Source organism: Belonocnema kinseyi, chromosome 9 (assembly GCF_010883055.1).
Source record: "Belonocnema kinseyi isolate 2016_QV_RU_SX_M_011 chromosome 9, B_treatae_v1, whole genome shotgun sequence".
Classification (NCBI taxonomy): domain Eukaryota; kingdom Metazoa; phylum Arthropoda; class Insecta; order Hymenoptera; family Cynipidae; genus Belonocnema; species Belonocnema kinseyi.
This window is the reverse complement of record NC_046665.1, coordinates 9,878,476-9,890,895: the sequence shown is the minus strand read 5'-3', so window position 1 is coordinate 9,890,895 and position 12,420 is coordinate 9,878,476. Positions and strand designations below refer to the sequence as shown.

Genomic DNA, 12,420 nt, shown 5'->3' with positions numbered 1-12,420 from the left:
TTTGAGAAAACAGGGCGGCGCTAGCTTGCCGTCACTCAGTGGCAACCTCTAAAAATCAATGAAATTACAAAAAATGACTAGGTCATTTTTTTTGCTATTTTCTGCTTTACAATGCGCTATGAATCGCTTTTGTAAAATCAACTCTTATTTAAAAATAGTTGATCCCTGCAATGAAAAAAGTATTAGAAATGACTAGGCTATTTTATTTTTCTATTTAACTGCTTTCCAATGTGATATGAAACACTTTTTAAAAATAAATTCTTATTTTTAAAAGCAGCCCTCTGTGCTGCAAAAACTTATTAAAAAAAAAGAAACTATCTATATCGAGAATACTTTTAAAATATTAACACAGTATTTTCAAAGCATAAATGAGGAGCAAAATTATTCTTCACTTTTAATCGCTACAAAAACAACCCCCGAATTTGTATCGCTTTTGTAAAATTAACCCTTATATAAAAAAGCAACACCCTGTAATGAAAAGACGTATTGGAAAAAGTAGTTATCCACCTAGATGGAACTTACTTATGCAATAGAAAAATGTTACTTTCAAGCATAATTATTTTTCACCCCTAATCTTTACAAAAATAACCCCCATAATGTATAAGCTAAAATTACAACATCTTATACAAAATTATTTTCCAGTCAAAAGTACAGGGTGTGTTCAAAAAGTAAGGTGACTTTTCAATTTTCGCGGGCTACGTACATTCAAGTTTTAAATTTTTTGTTTTGTTGTGTTGGTACACTCGTCACGATCATATGTTCACCGTTTTGACTATTTAGCTCGTGTTGTTTTTCTGGCAGAGGCGTAAAAGGTTAGAAGGGTTTGGTTTGCTCGGCGATTTTCTTCTTTCGAAAAAAATGGAGCAAAGAGTTTGCATTAAATTTTGTGTGAAAAATGGAATCCAGTGCTCTAGAACACTTGAAATGTTGACAGTTGTATATGGGGAGTCTACTCTGAGTAAGAAAAATGTGTATAAGTGGTACAAGCTGTTCCAAGAAGGCCGAGGGGATGTCAAAGACGAACGTCAAGTTCGGTCAAATGTGAAGGGTTTGCTCACTGTCTTCTTTGATTATCGTGGCGTAGTGCATCAGGAATTCTTACTACAAGGTCGTACGGTCAATAAGGATCATTACCTTCAGGTTATGCGCCGTTTGCGAGAGGCGATACGCAAAAAACGTCCGGAACTTTGGAAAAATAATTCGTGGCTTTTGCATCACGATAATGCACCTGCTCATTCATCGTTGCTTGTGAAAGATTTTATGACCAAAAACAGCACCATGGTCATGCCTCAGCCTCCATATTCACCGGATTTGGCCCCCAGTGACTTTTTTCTTTTCCCAAAACTGAAGAGACACATGAAAGGACATCGATTTTCAACGATTGAGGAGATAAAAACTGCACCGCTGAAAGAACTCAAGGCTATACCACAAAATGATTATCGGAAGTGCTTCGATGATCGGAAAAAGCGTTGGCACAAGTGTATTATATCTGAGGGGGATTACTTTGAAGGGGACAACATAAATATTGAGGAATAAATGAATATTTTTTGAGAAAACCATAAAGTCACCTTATTTTTTTAACACAACTCGTATGTATATTCGAAAAATATAATTTACATTTTTCTATGCATCTTTTAATGCCTTCAAATAACTTCCAGCACAACAAATTTTAAACGACAAAAATCCGTTTTCATATAACGTACAATCTAAATTTTCAGAATGATTGAAAATTTTTTGAGAGAAGACTTTTTCTAAAATAATTTTTCCAAATAGTGATTAAAACTCTTTTTAAAAATAAATTGAAATAATTTTAAACCCCTAAAAAGCAGTCGTGTCACTAGGGATGCTGGGCATCTACATTTACGTCATGTGCATAATTGTCACATAATATCAAGGCACTAATTTATTATCTCCTTCAAATACAGGGTTGTGTTGTTTCTGCTAATAAATATTTAAGATTCAAAATTGTGAAAATTTGATTTTATTAAGTTAGTTCGGTTACTTGATTTTTCCAGCGGGTTAACATGGTAAGGAATTATGTTCCAACTGTTTCAGGAAACCGCCCCTAACGTGAAATATGACTTAGTTTGATGAGAAGGTCTTCGAGAATCTTTTCGAATCTGCTACTATCAAAATTTCTCAAATTTCGAACATATCCAGGTATATCAGTCACCTGGGAATTCGACAGACCCAATGCTCTGAGGTATGAAATTCTAGCATTCGCAGAAAAATACCCTTGTCGCAAAATTGGTCTGAATTTGATGTACACTCAAAAATAACTTTGATGAGAAATAATTATGATTAAAAATACCATGTTACTATTTTATAAGTAAGTTCCATCTATGTAGATATCGACTTTGTTCAATACGTGTTTTCATTACAGGGTGTTTCTTTTTCATAAAAGGGTTAATTCTACAAAAGCGATTTATATGGCATTGGAAAATAAAGAAAGAACAGAAAAAAAAGGAGCACCAAAATCCCAGAATTTAATGTATACATTTTTTTGCATCAGTCTGCATCAGCCATAATTTTGCTCCTTAGTTATGCTTTAAAAATACAGTGTTAATATTTTATAAGTGTTTTCCAATTAAAAAGTTTGCTTTTTTAAATACGTTGTTGCAGCACAGGGGGTTGCTTTTTAAAATAAGGGTTGATTTGACAAAAGTGTTTATATCACATTGGAAAACAAAAAAATAGAAAAAAATTTAGCCTATCAGTTTTTTAATACTTTTTTTCATTACAGGGGGTAATTTTTTAAAATAAGGTTTAATTTTACAAAAGCGATTCATGACCCAATATAAAACCGCTGAGTTTTCTCACCTGATTAACTAACTGAAGGATATGTATCCAAACTGTAAATAAAGAAATAACTACAAATAAAAAACTAAGAATCGAATTCTATTTTTAAAGAATGTACATTGAAAAAATATTTATATTGATATTAGGAAGTGTTTCCAAAATAATATAAAAACATATAAATTTATATTTTCCCTGACAGCTGCTTCATTTCCCTGACAAACTTTATTTTCCCTGACATTTCCCTGACATGTGGCCACCCTGTTAATTAAAAAATTTCAAATTACATGGTTTAAAAATGGAATATTTGGGACAGAAATTTAATAAAAGCCTTTAAATATAAATATATTATTTCGAACCTATTTTTAAATTAAAAATAGGTTATAACATTCCAATACGGCGTTTACACTTGTTTGAGACGTTCCAATTGAAATAGTTTAATTTTTAACATTACAATCTAGAACTTCTAAAGTTGTGAACTGATGCCGAATCATTTCGTACAATGAATTATTATTTATTTTTTAAATCTTAAAGTGAATTCAATTTTAAAAATTTTTAATGAATTTATATTCACAGTTGATCAGCTAACAAGGTTTGTTGTAAAAAATCTTCGATTTTAAAATTCGTTTAATTCAAATGTAAGCTTAAACATCTAAAATGGAAAATTTGTAAAGTGAAATACTTCACATTTTATCACAATTTAACTAATTATTTTTAAACGGTTAAAATCAAAGTTGACCGGAAGTTTTTTTCTAAAAATGTGTAAAATTCCCGTTAAAAAAATAAATTCACGGCAATTTCACGGTTTTTCCCGGTTTCATAAAATTCCCGGTTATTTCCCATTTCAGCGGCCACCCTATGTTTATATTTATTTTTTTAATGCTGAGACGATTTAGTTCAAAATTTGTGTCAGTGCTTAACATAGACGAACCAATAAGTAAAAAATTCATCCAACCAAACATTATCTGCAAAGTTCTACAACTCGAGTGGTAATATCCTATTTGATCAATTTATAAAGAAACTTTCTATGAAATTATAAAGAAATTCATGTATACAAACGTTCTTTAGTGCTTTTTAATTATTCTTTCAAATTCTAAACAGGGCAACTCAATTCGTATAGACTTAGAGAGCAAAAAAAAATAAAAATAACTTTACACATTTACTTCTTACTCGGATAATTTTTTACAAAATTACTACTCGAACTAAATATACAAACGCAATTTATTGTCCTATTTTCTATATTCCAAACTTTGAGAGACTTATATCATTGCCTTTGGACAAGTTTTTTAAGTTTTTTAAGTAATTATAATTGTTTTAAAAGAAAATCAAATTATAGCCATATTCATGAACTATACCAAGCCGATATTATAATAAGCACGTTTACTGTAGACAAGATCACAAGGACATGCAAGTTGGTATATACCTGTATTATTATTACCGATTCTGTCATCCCTTTTGTGTTCAGCAATTCGCTTTTTTATTCTTCTGCTAGTTTCACCTATGTTAATCTTTGAACAACATTTACATTTTATGAGGTGAACAACACCCGATGAATTTTTAATTGAATCTGGATCTTTTTTGTTAATATACAAATTCTCTAATTTATTACGATTTGGAAGCATGTGATCTGCTACAAGAAAAGAGTTAGAAATCTATTTTAAGTGCTATTGTCACATAGCTTTAAAATCGCTCTTTTATGTAAAAAATATTTAAGTTTTTATCTGTAAAATTAGAACTGTCACAAACCACTTCAACTCCACCGATTTCTGTGAACATCTCCCAACACTCACTATGGTATCTACGCGTCTCATCTATACCCCGTCCGTGAGCCGCGTCTACGACCTATCTCCTTCCGTTAGAATGTAGCGATAAGTGGAGAGGGAAGATTTCGTGTGTCTTCCCTCTCTCCTAAAAGTCCGGGCTATCGGGTCGACTTCAACCGCTCGTCCTGAAAAATCTCACTTTTCAGAGTAAGCCCCCTTCTTCGACACACACACACACACACACGCGCGCGCGCGCGCGCACACACAATCTCTACACAAAAAAGTCGATGTTAATTAATTAATTAATTTTGTAATAATTATTTATGCATAGAGCTTTAGAAGTTAATTTTACATGATTAATATTATGTTTGATCTTGAGTATATGTGAATACGTAGCGAAATTATTTTTGTACGTAACTACTCAGTAACATTGACAAAAGTTGATAACACGATAACCTTGATAACATTCATGACAGATTGAGTGTATATTTCTTTTTTTAGTTCTTCTTTACACTTCTTTCAGTCAGCTTAAAAGTGTCAGTTAAGAACTAGCTATTACTGTACACTATTCCTATCAGTAAAAAATAGCAAAAGTTAATATTCTGTCTCAAGTAAGTTCTTATTCATGAATAAAATAAGTTTTTGAAAAACATTGAATCGTTTCGTTGGTTTATTCAGATTTAACGATGAGGGTCAATCCTATAAATGTGATAAATTTATTATTAGCGTACTTTCAAACTTTGCAAATACAAGATAGTGTGACAAATTATAGTTACGAATCAATACGCCTCCAAATATTTAAATTAATTTTTGGAAAACTAAAAACCCTGGTAATGTGAAAAATGGATTTTTATTGTTGTATCGTCGGAGGTACTCAGACAATAATTTGAGATTTCTCTCTAATGTTTATTTTATTTTTATGTGGAATTTCGTTTTGACCTCTGCTTCCCCGGGAAATACTTTTACCATCACCCTAAATTTCTGATGGGTATAAGGGTCGATAAATAAATGGATGTACTTGAATTTATTTAGTTCCAAGAAAAAACTCAAGTTTATTCATTTGAAAAGAATAATTGGTGAAATTAAATGAAATGACCCTAAACCTACCGCCTGACCTTCCAGCGTGAAGTGTTGACGGTCTTAACTTCAGTAATTCTGTTGTTTATAATGCGTCGGATCATTTCGGCTATACCGATGTGGATTCGGAATGATCCACGCACAAGTCACTCGACTTTCTAGTCCTTTCAATACGCTATATATTCGCTCACGAACTGGACTACGCAGTAAGCGAGTTTACGCGATTTTTAGGTTTATGCCGTTAGCGTCCCAAAACCCTCTTATTGTACTCGTTCTCGGCCCGGAACCTTCGGGGCAACAGTCACGACGCACCTGTGCGAGGAAAAGCAGATGGAGCACGAGAACATTTTACATACCCCTTTTTCTTACTGAACTTCTTCATCGTACAAGACGTTAATGGAGAATGTTATCGAGACTTGACTGCGATCAACCTCGTCAAAATTAATGGTAGGGATTTTTGGAATTCTGACATTTTTAGTACTGCTGAATGCTGTGGGACCGACGGCAGGATGTGGCGTGACTTCAAAAATGATGATGCTGATAAGGCATCGACTAAGCATTCTTTCAGGGCACCTACACTGATGTCAATTTGAGGTTACACTTTTAATTTAGCTAATTAAAATTATTATTCCCATGATCGACAGCAACAGTCGAACCCTTCCGCCAAATGTTATGCTTCATTTCAGATTTTAATTTTAAATAGAGTAGAAGTTTTTAAAATTTAGAAAACTATTTAATGAAATTGTTGATTAACAATTGCCAACCAATATTGCCTACATCAACATTGCTTATTGATTTCGAAAGTCAACAATCAACCTGAATCTTAATCTTGTTTGGTCGTTCCTAAAATGCATAGATATTTGCTTCGAAAATTATTAAGGCTTTTATGTTAATCGACTTTTAGTTTTTGTTAATAATCATAATTTTATTAAATATTTTGAAGTCAGTCAGCGACTCGGTGGTGCCAGGGAAGCATGAATATAAGAGAAGGGTCACGCGATATTATAATTATCTTTGTCTCACTCTCGCCCTCTCTCTCTCTCTCTTTCCAACGATCAGTAACACCGATGATTGTATATGTAGCTAGTGGCTAATGGGGACGGAGGGAAAATCGCGGCCACGGAACATCAACGAAATAACGCGAAGACCATGAGAACTAGCCATCAATAATTAGATAGCGACATAGACATAATCATTGAAAACACATTGCGTTTTCATGAAAAATATAAAGATCATGATGCAAAAATGTTTGAAGATCAATAACTGCATCACTTGCCTCATGCTTTCGGAGTACCAACAGATCACTGTACATACGATATAGAAGAATTAGATTTTGATTATAAAAGAAGAGCCATCGAATGTTGAAGTGGCAAACAAAAATTTAAGTATAAAAAGTGTATAGAGTAAATTCAAGAAAGTTTAATCGATCAGTCAATTGAAACGTTGGACTCACAAAATAAATAAAGGTGGTACATATAGGGAAAAAGTTGCGAGAATTTGTCAATATACATTCGATAATTTTGACGCTGCTATTAAAGCTGCATGAATTATTCATGATTGTGATATACGTCGATGGGCTTTGCAAGCTCAAAAAGAAATTGGCTCTGAAGATTTTAGATTCAAGGCTTCTGCAAATTGGCTATTGAAGTTTAAAAAATCTCATCGAATAGTATCTAGAAAAATAAATAGGTTTATTATTAAAAAAACATTGGCGAGTGTACTAGAACTTGCAACTAATATCTGCTATATCCACTCACTTAACTCAGGGTTTGATTAAAGAATAAACACCAACGGTCAATAAATATTAAAATAAGTTTCTTATTATGAAAAAGACTGTAAATCTACTTAGGCACACAGCCCTTTCACGTCCCGTTGAACAATTCGATTCCGAACAACAAACCACGACCGAACTCTAGACCCCGCAAAACAAGATTCTTCTTCTACGCTCTCAGACCGACTGACTCACTCAACCCTAGCCCGCTTAACTAGGGGGGCCCTCTCAACCGAACATAGCTGCCAACATAATATTGATAACTTCAAGAAATAATTAGACGATAACATAATTATACTTTTTCCAAGAGGTAATGGATAATTTTTAAGAATTAAGGTTTCCTTTATTTGGTTAATCTTATCTTTTCTAAATTGAACATTGTTAAGTTTTATGCCTTTGTCAATTACATTTTTGATCAGTCTAATTTTTTGTTCAAAGGGATCGTGTGAGTTTTAATTCAAAAATTTACCAGAAAAAGTTGGTTTTTTATACCAATTAGTAAGAATTAGTCCATCATCTTTTTTATCACTGACAAATCAAGGTATTTTAGAGTGTTGTTTACCTCAAACTCATGAGTGCATTGAACCGACTCATCAATACTGTTGAATGTATCCACGATATCCTGAAATTTTCAAGTATGGATGACAGCAAACACATCATCAACACAGCGTTTGTAAAACAATGACTTGAAATTTAAAAGTCGCAAGGCTCTAGATTCCAAATCTTCTAATACGATATTAGATATGATTGGAGATAAACGAAACTGTGTTGTTAAAAACTGTTCTGACTGTAACAAGAATTTGTTGCTTCAGATTTTTGTTAAATCTCATGAGTTTTAATTTTTCTTCTGCACATTCTATAGTCAAATCCAGAGGGATATTGTTGGACATGAACATCACATCTAGAGACACCATGGATATTATCCAAAAATATTAACTGATTTTCAGTATCCTTTTTTCACGTTTTTATAATTATGTAAGGAAACTGATTGGGCTATTTATTCATCAATCCATAACAACGGTTTTTGTAACCGATCTTAATCTAATAACAATTAAAGGACCATCCGTTGCAGGTAAACGAAAATAGCCATCGATTTGCACTATGGCGAGGGGCTATTCACTCACGAATTTAACTATTTTAATTATTGAAATCTTCTTGAATCTCTTATATGTAACGCAAGATAGTAAGAAATAAAGAAAAATAAGATTCGATAAGCATTAGTAAGCTAGAGATTTTATTAGAATTATAAATCAGATTTTAAGCAAAGATATCCCTATTTAGCTTACTAAGTAGCACGGTACAGTGAAAATAACGACAAATAAGGGCGAATAACAGGCAAAAAGAAAAAGAATCTGGGAGAACTTGGAATCTTGTGTGCAGATTCTCCGAGAGATTCTCAAATATGCAATTATCAATGACAAATTTGAAAAATTAATTTACCCATTGAAAATTTTGACGATAAATAATCAATTGTAAATTTAGATGAAAATGTTCTGTTTCAAAAATTAATGCCAAATTACATCGGAAAAATTAGTAGAAAATTGATACTAAAAAAATGTAATGTCGAAAAATGTTCTTATTTAAAAATGAAAAATTGTCAATTTTGGAAAAAAAATTAATTATATTAAAATATGTATAGTAATATAAAGACACAAGAAAGAATCATCGGAAATGAAAATGTGATGCAATGGAAAAATAGCTTCAAAATGAGCCCAAGAACATTGAAAAATGTTGATTATTTCAGAAGTTATTAAAAATTTATGAAAACATTGAAATTTACACTACTTTTGCAATATCTGCGTAAAAACTAGATAAATTGGCTTCACCCTGGGCTTTCTTCATACAGAATTTCGAAAACAATCAACCTTTTTTAGAGAAATTTTTTTAGCTGTATTATAATTAAAATTAAGAGAATTCATTTAGTCATAAAAAAATAGGTGGCCTAAAACTTTTGCACGGCAGTGTATATAATATTTAAATTGAAATAGCTGTTTTATTTTTTAATGCACATTTAAAATAAAGTTATAAATGTCAATTGATACTCAACCTTTTCTGATAGTAAAATTAATTATTTATTATTATTAATGTGCAATAATTCTTTATATTTTTTAATGGAAAATTGACAATTCAATTAATGTAATTCAATTACGTATTATCTATTCAAGTTTTCAAATTTTTACATTTTTTAATTTATAAAAGTTTCGAGCATTCAAATGAATTCTAAAAGTAAAAGCTTAGCCTCGAGTAGCGCGGATAACAATGAATAGCAAGAGCCATTGCTCACTCCTCTAAAAATAAGGCGAAATAAGGAATAATAAGGCGGAATAAGACACGAGTGTCTGCGCTAAGAGAAGAATAGAGCAACAGAAAGGCAAGCAAGTTAAAATACCTTAAGTAACTTATAAGAGTCATGATTGAATAAACCATTACTAATTTAGACACTGAAATCATTTGAAATAATTAGGTAGCTCACTGAATCTTTCAGATACGTGAAAGCATATTCGAGAGTGAATAGCCCCTCGCGCCGGGGTGTATGCCTCGACTGCCGCGGCTAAGGTAGCATCCCCGTGCAGTCTGAAATAGTTTGGGATACACCGGAATCGAAACGTCAACAGTCAGGACGCCTCAACTGTTTCCAACTAAAAAGCCCCTTGAGCTGAGAAACTGCATGGGCCAGCAGTATTCAGTGGGTTTTTGGAACTAATGTCAATTGTGAAGTTTTTATACCAAAGAATATTTGTATGCATTTTTCAACTCCTCTTGCCATATGTCTAGGCAAATAAAAGTAGTTTTAATCAAGTTAAATGCGGCAGCATGCATTACTAATCGAAAGATAGTGGGGTCTTTGGCGATATATGTACGCATGCTATCTGAGTTAAATTATAATTTAGCAACGATGATGATCCGCGTATCTCTTTCACTGGGGTTTTGAAAATAAAAAGGCATAATAGAATGAGTAATAATAATACTGCTTATTTATTCGCTTGAGTACTAAATTACAATTAAATATACAGAAAAACGTATAGCAATACACAGTAAAATATACGGAAAAATATACTGTTATAGAAAAATTAATTCCAAAAATCTTGATGCAGCAAAATATCATTCAATTGAAGAGATTATGGAAGTACTGGAATTAATTATGAAAAAAGACTGATATTTATGAAAATGAAAGTTTGGGATATGAAATGTTTAAGCTTTTTTAACTTTGATCAAATATGTATTGCATATATTTATTATAAAAATGAATTTGTTTATAATGCCTAAATGGTTTTTATTTTTATATTAAAATTCTGATCAAAATGTTGGACTAATTATTAAGAATTTTATAGCTGCATTTATGTTTTTATGCAAGATGAAAAATAGTCAAACCAGGAGGGGTTACACGATTTTCGCTTTTTGCATTAGAGGCGTCAGTCAGTTTTGTGAAGAGCGGCGAGTCTTGAAATATTGGCGCCATCGCTGCGACGCCCGGTCTGCCCGTTGTCTGTTATTATTTTTCATGTAAAAACCTGTGAAATGTCATAACTCTATCGTCTTTTTGGCGTATTTGGTGCATTTACAGATAAATATGTAATCAAAACGGGTGGACATCGATGTATAGCTCCGAACTGTAAACTAGGGTACGACCACCTCATCTCTGGTACGACTCAGCCCGCACAAGAGGAGTAAAAAAAGGTTTTTTCTGCGTTCCAAAAAATGAGTTGGAAAGCTGGCAAAAAGCAATTTAGCGTGCTAAAAAGGATTTTATTGTTAACCCTGGATACATAGTATGTGCAGATAACTTTTTAAAGGATCAAATCAGTTGGAAAAAGGAAGTTTTAGCTCTTGCTGGAATGCATATTGCGGTAAGTATTACGATATGTTTACACTGATGTCCTTTAACCTAAAATAATCGAGTGGGTCTGACGATTTCATGACAACATTGATTTTCATATTTTAATATATTCTTCTTGTTACTGAACTTTTAGATTATTGTGATAGTGCGTAAAATTATAGGTCCAATAGTTTTTGAAATTTAAAAAATATTTCAAGACCCTTACTACCTGTAAGAAAAATGTAAATGTAACATTAATGACATTGTTGAATTATCGCTGAGTTTCAAAATTTATTTACTATCACATTAATTTATTAATAAATTCAAGTATTAAGGTAAATAAAAATGGTAACATAATTATTTTTTGCAGTCAGAATATTATGATAATCCTAAATTAAAACCAGGGGTTTCGAAATCGCAATTTCCAAACTGCCCTGAGCATTGTTCGAAGGATTCTATAAAAACCCTCGTCGCCTAATAAAGCGCGATTTTTTGATAAAGGATTCTGAAATGTCTAATAAAAAAGTCAGCCTTCAAATAATGATCAGGGCAGTTTGGAAATTGAGATGGCGAAACCCCTAGTTTTAATTTAGGTTTTTTTTACCATTATGACTGCAAGAAAATCATTATTTTACAATTATAATATAGTTTAATACTTGCATTTATAAATTAATTAATGTAATTGTAAATAAATATCGAAACTTTGTGATAATTAAAAACTGTTATTAATGTTCCTTTTACATTTTTCTTAAAGATAGGTAGTGCCTTAAAATATTTTTAAAACTTCCAAAACTATCAAAATTATCATTTTACACACTATCAAAATAATCTAAAAGTTCGGAAACAACGAGAATATCTCAATATTTAAAAATTAATGCATACATGAAACCGTCAGAGCCATTCGGTTATTTTAGGTTAAAGGACATCGGTGTAAAAAAATCGTAATATTTACCGCCATAACCGTTCAATCAGGAGCTAAAACTTCCTTTTTCCAAATTATCTGTTCCTTTAATAAGTGATCTTCACACACTACCTGTCCAGATGTAACAATGAAATCATTTTAATCGCGGTTAATTACTTACTGCTAACGGTTAACCTCATTTTTTGGAATGGAGAAAAACACTTTTTACTCCGTTTGAACGGTTTGACTCGTACCCTGCTCTGCAGTTCGGATCTGTACACCGAGGTTTTTAGTC

General features: G+C 32.1%; 1 protein-coding gene across 6 annotated transcripts in view; it reads right to left on the bottom strand.

The window, feature by feature from the left end:
* The window catches only part of LOC117180242 (uncharacterized protein CG4449), a 555,967-nt gene that overhangs the window by 423,379 nt on the left and 120,168 nt on the right, over positions 1-12,420 (bottom strand). The window contains exon 1 of one of the 6 annotated variants that reach the window (XM_033372631.1): positions 4,220-4,533. The exons of the other annotated variants lie outside the window; for them this stretch is intronic. The gene's annotated coding sequence lies outside the window, so the exon portion shown is untranslated. Of the gene's footprint in view, positions 1-4,219; positions 4,534-12,420 lie in introns of those variants that run through there. 6 annotated transcript variants of the gene reach the window in all.